The sequence below is a fragment of the Lucilia sericata genome, unplaced genomic scaffold (assembly GCF_015586225.1).
Source record: "Lucilia sericata isolate MDLA Ls3-8-SP2 unplaced genomic scaffold, ASM1558622v1 Contig000870F_arrow, whole genome shotgun sequence".
Lineage (NCBI taxonomy): Eukaryota > Metazoa > Arthropoda > Insecta > Diptera > Calliphoridae > Lucilia > Lucilia sericata.
Window position 1 is genome coordinate 3,966 of NW_023994861.1, and position 15,060 is coordinate 19,025.

The window sequence follows — 15,060 nt, forward strand, 5'->3', positions numbered from 1 at the left end:
AATAAATTTGTTTAATGATTTGATTTCCTATATATTTACTTATGGTCAATTTTGGACCGACATACTTAAGATTTTACAAAGATTTTGGTTTCAATAAAACTTGTTATGTCGAATCTCAATGCGTTCTAAGACTTATATGAAGGCTTTGATCCATGATTTTAGAATCTAAGAAATATGTTCCGCAATTTTTCCTTTTTTTGGAGAAATAGGGACGCAAATGGAAAATATTATTAACGAATTGCCGTTGTCCCGCCAAACTATTGCTAGGCGCACAGAAAATATAGCTCTGTTTATTGAATTTGAGACAAAAGAGAGAATTAAGCAATCAAAATATTTTTCTATATGTTTTGATGAAAGTGTCGATATTTCAGATACTAGTCAGATGATTATATGTGTCCGAACTGTCGACAATTTCTTTAATTCATTTGAAGAAATATTAAAATTGGAATCATTTTATGGGAATGTCAACGGTAAAACCATATATGATTCGTTCGATCGGAATGTTTTATCTGTCGTAGAGAGTAGCAAATTGTCTGCAATCTGTACAGATGGTGCTGCTGTTATGGTTGGGCGTAAACAAGGATTTGTTGGTCATCTGTTAAGAGCCGGGATACAAGTGCCAACTTTCCACTGTATTATTCATCAACAAGCTCTGTTTGCCAAATCTATAGGCTTTACTGATGCTATGAAAACTGCAGTAAAGATAATCAATCGATTAAAAGGCGGTCATAATGCTCTTACTCACAAAAAGTTAGTTGCGTTTTTAGAGGATATTAATGCGGAATATGGTGATATTTTATTATATACGGAAGTAAGATGGCTAAGCAGAGGGAAAAGTCTCGAACGTCTCTTTGAATTAAGAGAAGAAATAGCACAATTTTTACAGATCGAATCTTCTCCAAAAGACGCAGATCTTCTTCTTGCAATTAACTCTCCTGATTTTTTATTTAATTTAGCTTTCCTTGCTGATATTACTATACATATAAATAATTTAAACCTTATTTTACAGGGGAGAAATAAAAACATTGCTGATTTATATTATTCTATATGTGAATTTTCCAAAAAACTCCTTATATTGAAAAATCAAATTGCTCAGGAAAATTTGACGAATTTTCCAAGAGTAGCAAACATTTTTTCAAAATATCGGAACGTAGATAAACTTAACGAATTCAATGAAGAAATTAATAAACTCATAGAGAATTTTAATAATAGGTTTAAAGATATTTTCACCATAAATTGGGCTATTAATATTTTTAATAACCCCCTTTCATGCCCACTTGAAAACATACCAGAAAATATTCAACAAGAACTAATTAATATGAGAGAAGATTTATCCATTCCAATGGATACTGGAATATCTTTCTGGAGTAACATTTGTCCCAATAAATATATAGCCTGTAGAGATTTAATGCTAAGATTATTTTCAATGTTTTCAACGACTTATATATGCGAGTCTACTTTCTCAGCAATGTCTCAAATCAAAAATAAATATCGGAACCAACTCACTGATAGTCACTTAGAGGCATTGCTAAAAATAAAATGTTACGATAAAGAAATTGATATTGAAAAATTGATTAAATATCATAATTGAAATATATAATAGAATTTTTAGTTTTTAAAAATTAAAGTTAAATAATTGCGATAAAAAATTTAATTTTATATTATAAAAATAATTTTTTATGTTAACTAATTTAATGAATTGCTGCAATATTTTTTTTATTTTTAAGTACAATTAATTGAACCCATGTGATATTAAAAATCCGACTTCTTTATTATGAAATATATATATTTTTTTTTTTGCCCAAATATTTTTTTTTGCACATATTTACATCAACACATACATCACACAATTTTAAAATCAACACATATATCAATACATACTTACACCAACACATACTCAGTACATATTTACATCAACACATACATCAGTACATATTTACATCAACACATACTTCAATACACACTTACTTCATCACATATATCGGTACATATTTACATCAACACACCAATACATACATACATCAATACATACTGACATCAATGCATACATACATCAATCCATACATACATACATATATACCTACATATATACATACATACATACATACATACATACATACATACATACATACATACATACATACATACATACATACATACATACATACATACATACATACATACTACATACATACATACATACATACATACATACATACATACATACATACATACATACATACATACATACATACATACATACATACATACATACATACATACATACATACATACATACATACATACATACATACATACATACATACATACATACATACATACATACATACATACATACATACATACATACATACATACATCAATACATACTTACATGAACACATACCTCAAAATACATACCTTCCGTTATTCATTAAAATACAAATATGTTATATAATAACACAAAATAAATACAAAACAAATAATTTGTTTCAGTGCAAATCACACGTATTTTCATTTGTGTACTCTTTTATTTTTCACTACAACATATGCGTTTTAAAGCACTCTCTCGCTGGCCACCACTGTTTTAGATCCTATAAAACTAGTTCATTGCTCGCAATACTGGTGTTTTTAAGCCAGTTATGGCCGTTAATGTCATTCTATGAGAAAGACAGTTTATAGTGGGGGGCTATTCGAAAACATGGACCAATATTGCCCATTTTCAATTCGAAACAAACTGCATCAATAAAAAATATTTGTGCAAAATGTCAGCTCCTTAGCTCTTCTCGTTCGGGCTCTATCGTGCTTTCAACAGACAGACGGACGGACATGGCTAGATCGTCTTAGAATTTAATAAGGTCCCAGAATATATATACTTTTGTGGGTCTATGACCAATATTTCAATGTGTTACAAACGGAATGACAAAAACAGTATACCCCTCATCTTTTTTTATGGTCGGTATAAAAAAATCGTTTTAAAAGTTTTGCATTATTATAAAATTTGCAAATTTTTTTAATTAATCACTTTTTTAAATTCGAAAAAGCTCGTTCCATAATTAAGCAAAGGTCTTATTGAACACCCTATTTCGGCAATCACCTTGATGTTCATATTAATCTCAAGATCTAAGTTCATATAAATGTAGGCCCATTTTTCGAAATTCACTATACATATATTTACGGCATAAGATTTGATTCAGCATAGTCGGATATAACACATTTGTTTTTCCTAAATTTAGACTACGGACGGATATTTGGTTCTATTTTCGAAATGTTTTATTCAGGGATAGTTCCAAACTAACTATTAAATAAGTTATTTATTTATAATTAATTAGAATTAATTAAGTGCTAGCTGCTAGGGCCATCAGTTCTAATTAAATAAAATAAGTTATTACTTGTAATAACTGAACTAAACATTTTGACCCAATAACATATTGATTAACCTACTATTAGCAACAAGCATATGAGGAGGGAATGCCATTCAAAAGTTGTACGCTACGCTCACCTGATCAAGCGAGTCAGATAGATAACAAATTGAACAACTGGCAAATTAGCGTGTGGCTGTCAAAATATACTGCAAAATGCCTGAATGATAAAAGAACAAAGTGTGTTGAATAAAACATTTTAGACAATTAAAATATAGACTAACTGAACTGATAAAGAATTTGTTTAAATGTCTTAATTTATTGCAACAATAAAAACAAAACGTTCCGATAAAATGTCGCCAGCTCATAAAAAGACGCATTATGTTTAAAGTTCAATTACAAACGATATTCGGTTTTCTTTTGTAACGGTAATCAGATAACAGACAACTAAATTTAATTTATAAAATTATTTAAATTTAATTACTCTGGATGAGTTTATAATCATCATGAAATTATTTTATTATACAAATACACAATACAAAATCAACAAAAAATTTAAATAAAAAAAATGACAAGACAAACGACTAAATAAAACAAATATTTTGGTGAGAGGTGGGAGGCTTTAGAAAAAAAACCGCAAGAACCGCAGCAAAGGCATCGATCAGTATGAATGAAACCACTTTTTGCGAAATATTTATGGACATTTTACGCAGATGTTTTTTATACATTTGCACATACATATTATACTGACATACGTAAGTACGTAACCGATAATATACGACGTCTCAGACATTTACCGTTAGCTGGTGGGAACACAATCAGTAATCAAAACAACAACTTCAACATCATCATAACTGACACCGACTCAAACCATATTTGGAACTGGTAATTGAAATAATCTTCACAACTTTGGCGGTACATGAGAGCTAAAGAGAGAGCGTTTGTGTATGTGCGTCAAATACTGGTTTCCAGCTACTCAGTTCAAAGTGATCGTTTTTGTTTCGCCTCAAAAGAATTCATAAGATGTTGTTGACAGTTTGGAATTTAATGAAATTAAAAACAAAAACTGTTTTTATATACAATAAAAAATAATTATAATTTAAAGTTTATTTATGTAAAATTAAATTAAGATATTTTTTCACACGTATTTCACTGTTATCGGAAATGAGATGTGTTGATTCACATCCCCCGCTTTCGTATCACGTGCAAATTCAGAGAATGTATAATGAAATGTATACAAAAAATATAAAGATAAAAATTCTAAAAAATTTTAATTGGAATTTATTTTATTATTTAATATTAAAACAATTATGTATTTGTAAACAAATGTTTGGTACATTCCTCGAATAGTTTTATGCAGTGTTAGAAAAACTACGTTGCTACCAAGTATTATATTATTGCTTTAACTACTGCTCCAAACAATTGTCTGAAGTTGTAGCAGTAGCATTTGTTTTGTTTTATAATCATACGTTTTTAAAACTTTTGCTACTTATAAAAAAGTAAATCTCAAAATATAGCAGTAGTAATAAAACAGTAGCAATAGAAATAGTTCTAAATAAAACATAAACTACAAATGGAGTAGTAGTAGCTTAAAAATATAAATAATTCTATTGCTACTTTTGATAAGTAGCAATAGAAATATTTGCTACTAGTTGATCGTTCTATTGCTACCAAATTATTGAAGTAGCAATAGAATAAAACAAAAAACTTCGACAAAAAAAAAAATAAACTAACAAATACACATATCTCAACGGGAAAAAGATTCAGTATAGGGGCCTTACTAAGGGCATTTTTCTATAGACACAAGTACATACAGCCGCATTGCAAAATCGTTTCAATTTTACATGCTTACTTAAAAAGGTCTTCCGTTAAAGGCTTTTTAGAAGATTTTCAGTCGAAGGATTTGTAAAATAGCCTTATAGGAAATTGCATTAATAATTATACATTAGAACTTATAAGAATTATATAAAGCAAATTTTCATACAAAATTTGATTCATAATTCTTTGATAAATGTGCAAGAATCCTTTTAGTAGAGGAAACAAAATCCTCCTTGAATATCTTTTGCGAAAAGGCAATGAGAAACTTTCATAATATATAAATATGTCTTCAGAAGGCCCACGAATCGAAGTCCTAGCATTTTTCCCAGCTACTTGTGCCTTTTTCTGAATGTCATAATTTTTTTTCGTATTTTAATAAAATTTTTATTTTTTATGCTACCAAAATTTATGTAGCATTGCTACCAAAATTTTGGTAGCATTGCTACTTTATTTAGGTAGCAGTTGCTACCAAATTTTTTATTGTTGAAAAATATAATATCGTTTATTGCTACTTCAGGAAAATATTTACTGCTACTATTTGAAGTATTCAACTGCTACATTGAAACATTTAAATACTAATGACTGTACTACTGCTATCAAACTTTTTATTTTTTTGCTACATCTATAAATACTGCTACCAAAATCTAAAGGTATCAGTAGTAATAGTAAATGATTTGCTGCTAGTTTTTGAACATTTTCTAACTACAAAAGTAGTTATTTTTCGTTACTACAGCTACTTGTAGTCTAGTTTTTTAAACACTGGTTTTATGTGATTTTTAAATTATTTTAATTATGGAATGCTTAAAAGAATAAAATTTTTATCTTGAACTTTGTTATGGAATGTTATTGTTAACTTTGAACTAAATGTTTTTAAAAAATATTTCAATTATTTAGAAGCAAGGACGGAATTTCAAATATGTAGAGCAATGATCTGTGTTTGTTTTTTATTAAAGAAAGCGGTTAAACTTGAGATTTTAGATTAAAATTTAAAATTAGGTTATACATATGAAAATATGTAAAATAAACAAAATGATTTTGAAATCAAGAAATCACTCTAACGACCATGAATCCGTTAGAATTATGTATTGTTATTGTAATAAAATCTCGCATAAACATGTCTTCGGTAAATTAAACTCAATATTCTACATTTTTCAAAATCGACCTATAATTTCTATAATATGAATTGTTAATAAGAGTGCTATGCCGAAAGTCATATTTCTATTTATTTTCTTTTCTCAGGATAACATCGATTATTGCATCCAGAAACCTTCCTTTGGTTTAAAATTTCGAAAGCGGCTTACTCCAGTAAACGCCTATACACGGACAGCCATAAAAGAACAGCAAACTAGCTCTAGTATCTTATCATATATAGTAGAGATATCCAAATTTTTACTGACAGCCAAGATGAAATGTTCAGGAATGCCGGACATTCTTAAATAGGATAACAATACTTTCAAACAACGTACGTGTACGAGGACATTACATATGTTCGATTCAGACCATTTCTGTGGAACTCCGTTGGGTGTATGTAAAAAGCGAATAGACAACATGTTTTGTGAACTCTCTCCGACAAGTTAGAGAAGCGAACCAACTTGTGTTTTAACCAGCATTATAAGACCAATGCTCGATAGGGCGAAATATCTCATGTAACTAAGCCGATCCCAACCTAGCAAAATTATTGCTGTCATAAGGTCTGTTCATTTACTCACCCATATTTACCCAGTAAATATTTACCCAGTAAATATTTGCAACGAGAGAGTAAAATTAAAATTTACAAAATTACTCTCAAAATTAGTAAAAAGTAAATGGACGCTTTACTAGTTAAAACTTTCAAAAAACCAAATATGTTATTTTTAAACCGTCGATAAGTTGACAAAATTTGGTTTCAAATTGGAATTAAAGCTTCCAAAATAGTTAAAAGTATCATAATATCGAAATAATTCACTTCGCAAACCTTTTTTATTTTAAAACAAACACAAAATCGTTGACTGACAATAAGGTAAACAAAAGACAGCTGTTCAATTTTGTATAAGATAATTATTACTAGTACAAAATAGAACTTGTAAAAGTTTGCAACGAGAGAAAATGTTTACGCTCTTGTTTTCTTTTTTTCTTGCAAGTTTTTTAAATTAATGAACGTTTTTCCAGTAACAATTGTTTGTATTGTACCAACTAGTAACAACAGCAGAGCTATAGCCACCATTGTAAACTTGGTAACAATGTAAAAAACTAAGCATACCCTAGTGGTTGGTGTAGAAAATTTCCCTACGATCTGGGATATCGATTTTCGGAAGACCAGTGCTTTCAATATACGCTCCTTCCTTTTTATGGATATAAAAAGATATCAAAATGTCGGTATTATTTAAAGTAATAGTGAGCAATATTTTTTTTGGTCCAGTAGTTGCAAAATTCAAAGATTCAAAGGAAAATCGTGACCTATAAAGATCACTTTCTATGGGAGCTAGGGTCAAATGACCCCTAATGACCCTAAATCATTACGAAAATCGGCAGTACTATTAAGATTTATATAAAACTACAGTTTTTATGTAGAGATTCTAGAACATTTAACACGATGAGCTGAAAAGTCCATTCAACTGTCAAGGGAAGAGTATGTACCAAATTTCATTAAATTATGTGTCAAATTTCATCATATCCAGTAACCAGTAGCGTGCGCGCAAAGTTTACATGGACACACAAACGGTCAGACGGCTTAATCGGCCCAGTAAGTGATTCTAAGCCGATTGGTATAATTTAGGGTGGAAGAACTATTTTTCAATATTACAAACATCAGCTCAAGGGCATAATATCCTCCACACTATAGTGGTGTAGGGTATAAATAGGGGAAGTATGTACTGTATGAATCACATATCAATGATATGTACGTACCAATGAACTCCCCCAGGGCATGTTTCCTTGAAGAAAATCCCATCTTGGTGTATTGCAATGCCGGGGTAAAGAGGTGCAACCAGAACCTCTGGTGCCGGGACTATAAACTGGTGATGTCTTTCCTTAGAATTATTTGACATGGGATCGAATCAAAGCACCACATAATCTTGTCTGGGTGGTCAGTGGTTGTGGTTAAATTCTAAATTCGAATGAAGGGGTGCTTGGGTAAAAGATTGATACACGGTGATATATAAATTTTCGGGATAAGTTTCTGTTATCGCTCCTAGTTTCTAAGAGCGGTACAAACCACAGGGCAAACTGTGAATTAATAAAATGTTGGATTTGATTTGGGTATGATTTGGAGTGAGCTGTACCATGTACTTTTATCTGATGGATGAGAAGGATTCTGAGTTGTATCTGTGAAAATGTCAGAATGACAGAAGTAGTGACGGTTTGAAGTGGCGGTGGATTTGGTTGAGACGTTGTGGAGTTGTAATACCTTAATCTTTAATTTATTGGCGATTTTCCTTCATGGTTGAGTGTGTTGGAGCTTACTCTAAAACATGCTGAACTTATCACAGTATGTCCTTGAGGCCACTGAAATAAGTCTGGCTAATTACAATTTAGATCTGTGTTTTCTAACCACCAATTACGTCCCTAGGTGCTGTAGCCGAAACAACAGAAGCCATCTTTGTAGTGCGGTTGAGCGACCTTAAGAGGTCTAGAAATTCACTGGGTGAGTCTTTAGATGATGAGAATGTTTGTAGGGTGTTATCACCTGATGTTGGGTCCGCCCCTTGTATCGACTCTAACCAGTGATTAACTTTTCCTTTGTTGAGGTTATATTAAGCTTAACTCATGACACTCATGTCATTCCCCAACGGGAGTAATATGGCAAGAGCTTGGATAGCTCGAGTACTTGAACTAAGTGCGTGTACATGGACCGGCACAGCCATGTACAAAAATTGTCACCTGCGTGTAAGAAAAAGTGGTTGAAAAGGACCACCGTAAAATAGGCCAAAAAGGCAGTTGTTTACGTAAAGCACTTCGACATTCATACCAATGAACTTACTGATGTCAATGACAGGAAACATCATTATACAAGCGTGATCTAGACCCCACCTTTATAGCATCTTGACTTGATATTGATTGATATAGAATCCACGGGGAAGGAAAATAGAAAATTTTTCCCCCAAACCAAAACTGTTTAATATAATTAAGAAAAAAATTGGAAAAGGGCCCGCCTAGCGTTATAGTTAGTTATTTAGTTTGAAAGGAGCATGTATATACATCAAATCCGAAGAAATATACCTATGTCTCTATCGGGCCTGTTGTACGCTCGTTTAGACCACACAACTTTGTCAACATTGTAACAATTCGTTGTCGCAATTTAAACTTTATGCACATCCGTTACCACGTTTGTTAATGCGTTGTAAATAGTGAGCTTAACACGTTTGTTAACATTTAGACAACGGATGTTCATAAAGTTTAGATTGCGACAACGAATTGTTGCAATGTTGACAAAGTTGCGTGGTCTACATTACATGTGTTGTTGTATGTATGTATATACTTGACAATGGATGTTATTGAAAAATTTGGTGTCAATTTGGCACCAGACGTGTATATTTTTTTTCCTCCGTGTACTAAATTGTTAACAGCGATACAATATGATACATGATTTCATCAAGACCATAAAACATTTTTCTCAGACCCGCCTAGCGGTATTTTCTTATTTGTTTTAAATTTTAATTAATTATTATTAGATGAAGTGAAAACATTAATAACATTTCTGAAAAACCTCTTCAACTAGCCATAGCAACCCACAATGATATATTTTCAGACAAGTTAAAACCAAAACATATGTATTAATTTGAACTGTTACTATCGAAATTTGCTGCAAATGAAAATAACATAAATTTCCATTGAAAATGATTTGCATAATCACATGTGGTTCATAATTTGCAAATCACACTCACATTTTAGTTTTGTGTAATCTTTGAAAACATTTAAAAAAAATACAACAAACAATTTAAAATACTTAAACAAAACATGCTCTTATCACGACATTATTTTAGCATGTTTTGCTTCTTTGCAGTTGCCGTGTTTAAATAAATATTATTATTTCAAATGTTCTTCAGATAACAAAACCTTACGGGGCCATTTATCAAATTAAAGAAAGCAAAATCAAAATGTTTGTGTCTCGTTTGGAACCCCTTCAGACAAGCAGAAGAAGCAGGTACGATTTGTTTATTTAACAGGTTCAATGGCAGGTCTCTTAAAAATAATAATTTTTATACAACAATTTAGTCATATATTATACTATATAGTCATAATTAGTCATTAAACTGAGTAGATTGTTTTATGAAAAATACTTCAAGAATCTCTAAAATAAACAAACAACTTTTGAACCGTGCCGGTTGTGTTTTTTTTTATTTTACCATAAAAGGTGTCTGAAAATATATTTGTTTTTGTTCATATTTTCGCAGTTGTTGTATTCTAAAAATATTATAAAATTTTATGAACTTCTTGGAACTAATACAAAACAATTGATAAACAAATGGAATTTTTATCTTTAAGTGGTCGAGTAAAATAAGTTTATTAATTTATACTTGCCAGTAGTAAGTACATACAATTTTGTGTTTGTAAGGGGATTTACTTTTTATTAGATTGCCCCAAAAACACACATCCATATGTTTACGGTAAAAATATTTCTTTTTAAGAAAATTTGTGAAATTCAAGGTGATTTTTGAAAATTAACGTTAATTAGTACAATAAACAAACAAAAAAATTAAACTAATTAGTAAATTTGTTACAACTGCCTAAAATCATGGGATTTTAAAACACAGTGTGAAATACACACATTAAACACGTGCTTTTCCTTATAGAAAAACGTTTGACAATTGAATAGAAACACACCGGTTTAAATGCGAACAAATCTGGTTAACTTTTTGTATTAATTAACGTTAATATTAATCGATCACTTACACTGAAATTCAAAAGAAAATGTTTATATATATTTTTGTTTGTTTTTCTCCATCGATCATTTTGGTTTTAAGAAGTAGTATTTTAGCTAGAATTATTTATAGCACTAATGGAAAGTTTATTTTTAGCTCTAATTGAAATTTTAATCACCAATTTTCAATATTTTTTCCAAAAATAGAAAAATAAAATTATGGTGCGATTAGTCAAACAAAAATTTATCAATATATTCAGTGATTAACATTTGATTAAGTTGTTTATAAAACGAGCACTTTTACCTCCACGAAATTTTAATAAAATTAATGTTCCAATTTTTTCTATTGCCGTATTTTGTGTCCTAAAAACCTACACCTAATTATTGGGAATGCATGTTGTCCTTATATGAAAGGTATTTCGAAATGTACACAGATCTCTACAATGCGGGACTTAGAACATATCTTAGTTATGGCAAATTTCAGAGTTACAAAAGAGGTAGTAGAAATCATAAACCGATCATTACTAAGGCCTATATGCTTCGTCCACCAGACTATGGAAAACAGTCCAAACTAGTTCAGATGTACAGCATGTTCTGAAGTGAAATGTATTTCAGAAGAAGCGGTTTGTATCAATAGAAATAAAGAGTAGTAGGCAAGGAAAAGCTCCAGACTATAAGGTGGAAGATATAAAATTTCCCAATAAATATTTTCTAATCTCAAATTCCAAGCGTTTATGGGCAAAGGGCTCGCTCCTAACTAATCAATTGATTTTATCATATGGTCTGATTTCAGAACCTCATAATAGATGGAACTAAACTGGCTCCTTCAAATACAGAGCTTTACCTTGTCGCTTATGATTTCATATCTCGTCGGGATTCGTAACAGATCAAGTTTTTAACAGCAGTAATGATTCCATACCAAAACATCCATTGTGAATTCCACATTATTAAGTTATTCACCTAATATTTCAAACGTACTCTAAAATGTACAATCTTAGCAAATAAAGTCTGACTAAATGTTGACAAGTCTCTCCAGTTGATAATCTTGAAAGTAGAACTGAAACGGATTCTCGATTAAAGACCTTTTATACTCTACACGACTATAGATATTGGTCCTACACCCATCTTAAAGTATACCAATCGGCTCAGAATCCCTTGTTGAGTCGAATTTAGCTATGTCCGTCCGTCTGTGTGTCTAAGTAAACAATTGTGTGTACGGTTATAGGTCGAAATTTCAAGATAACTTGATGAAATCTAGCCTATTGCTTAAAATCGGTCCATAATTTCGCATAGCCCCCATACAACTGTACCCCTGAATAGAACTTATGAGCTCATAAATTTGTTAAATGTTCTTGTATCACTCTCCAAAAATCGCCAACATTTGTTTTATATAAGTCTTAATAATTTTGTACAGATCGGGCCTCATTTGACCCTACCCCCATACAAAGTCCTCTTCAGAAATGACTTGATGGTCAAAATTCACTTAAAAATATATACAATTTACGATTATATTCTGCACAAACAACTTATATGTAGATCTAAATCCCTCTACCAAAATTTATAACACTCTGCCCCCTTCTATCTCCTCTTAGAAAATCCTTTTTTGGGCAACAAATTGTTAAAATATTTCTGAATTAAGTTAAAAATTAAATGAAATGTTTTATTATTAGAAGAATAGTCAACATTTCTAACATAATCATTGGGGTATGGTATCTTATGGTCGGCCATGTTCGACTATAAATTCTTACTTGTTTCTGATAAGATTGACCTCTTGATTTACAATACAAAAACTGTCAATTTTTCTATTAAAATCTGAGTCAAATTAACTAAGCTGACCATACGTCCCCTTTTTAGAGGACAATCATCTATTTTAACTGACTGTCATCTTTAAAATTTATGTTCTCTTTCTGTCATCTATTCCATAATAATGTCATCTTTTGTCATCTTAATTTTTAAAAACCTTGATCAATATTTATTTTTGTAAATTAAAAACAAATTTTATTACTTCATAAAAGTCAAATAGCTTAAAATACCTTGACAAATATAATATTTTAAAATTTTAAAATTTAAAAAAATTTTAAATTTTAAAATTTTAAAATTTTTTTCCTCAGATCTCAGCTTTTTCGTTAATTTTAGGTTGAAAAGCGAAAAATAACTTATCAGGACTAGTCCACAGAATTCATTCCGATCGAAAGTGGAATTGTCCTTCTATAATTTTCTTCTTCAAAAAAGGAAAATTACAACTTTTTCAGAATGAAACCACTTCACATTTTCAAACGTGGACTTGACAATAGTTTTAAGTTATTATTTTTTTCAGTTTTATCGATTTATTTACAAGTTATAATTCCAATTTCGATCGGAATGGAATTCTGTGACAGGCCTGTATGTATCTTTAAAATAAAATCTAAAATTTATAATTTTATCGTTTACAAAAATGTAAACAAAATCTCAGAAAAATTTTAAAAGATTATATTCTGGGGGGGGCCTGGGGTGTAATAATAAGGGAAAAGCTACTGATTGGTCTACATGGTGAATCCAGTGTGATCCTTATCAATGATACTCCAAGTCGACAAAACGTGGTCGTCCCTGGGCGATGTTATTGAAACCCGTCAAGCATCGTCGAATTGTGAGAGGTGACTGCAGCGCCTGTTCTCCTAGCTGGAGCGGCTGCAAGCGGGCGTCTGTTCTTATATTAAGTGGTTCGCTTTATAAACGTGTTATCTTCTTAGGCTGTCTGCACATAGGCTGAAGGATGCTGTAGTTCATATTCCGAAGCCTTGGGAAATGCTGCTAGTACTTGTCAAGAGGGTGAGTTAATGGAATAGGGTGAAGTCATCGAAGCAATCAAACAAAGGAAGAATTAAATCTGAACTTAATAGAGCTCGTACTCATAGTTCTAAATTACATCTGCAAACCCGATACTATGACCTCGACAGAGAAGTGAAACGTAGTGCTCGTCGGAACAAAAGATGTTGGCTAGACGAAATCAGCAGGCACGCTCAGTTTCACAGCGGAGAGCCATCGTGCCGGCGATATGTACAGACTCTTGAGGAAAATGATGGGTGTTCACGCAGTATCACAAAGGCCCTTAAGGATGCGACCGGTGAACTTGCGACAACAGAAGAGCAACAGGTTGAGGTGTGGGAGGACCACACCGGGTAGTAACCGTCCCATACGGCTTGACTGTGTATGTTAATCACAAATGGATGACCCATATATCGTCTCCACATATCCCACCATAGTTGAAATCGCAGATTCAATTGGCAGTCTTAAGAGGAACAAATCTCCAGGTGTTGACGGGATTTCTGCTGAGCTTTTGAAGTCCGATCCATATACGAGCGCCGGGATAATACTGCCAATCATTCATTCTGGGAGAACGAGAATTTGGACAATGAGCTGACAAAGGGTGTGATAATAACCATTCCATCTTATGTCATCTATTTACATTTCCAAAATCTGGTCGCCTTAAACTAACAGCTTTTATCTAGAATTCTAGATTCCCCTAATCAATAAAAGTTCATTCGATATTAAAATTATCGTACGTACTATTTCTATTTTTAGATTCCCAAAGCTAAATATAACTTTAAAAATGTATTCCTAATAATTTTGTCATCAAAATTTTTATTGATTGATACTTTTACCTCTAATTCATAAGCTTTTTAAGTAATTATCGATTTTTAATTGATGTATATTTCCTTTCTTAAAAAACCCCAGATATATTTTGAAAATAACAAAATTCCATCCAACCTATAACTTTCTACATTTCTATCTAAATCTATTATTTTGATTTTCTACGAAATACAAACATTTTCTTGTCATACATTATATAGACTGCGATAAAAATTAATCCAATTTATAATAATTACTTTGCACTATATATAAAATTTTCCCAGAAAATATCGGTAGCTATATTTTTTGGGCTGTGTTTACACATGATTAATCACAAATTTATTTTTATTTCCAGCTATTTTAATGAAAACTAATTTTTATTGATAACACATGAACAAAAAAGTACAAATTTATTTTAGCAATAAAATTACC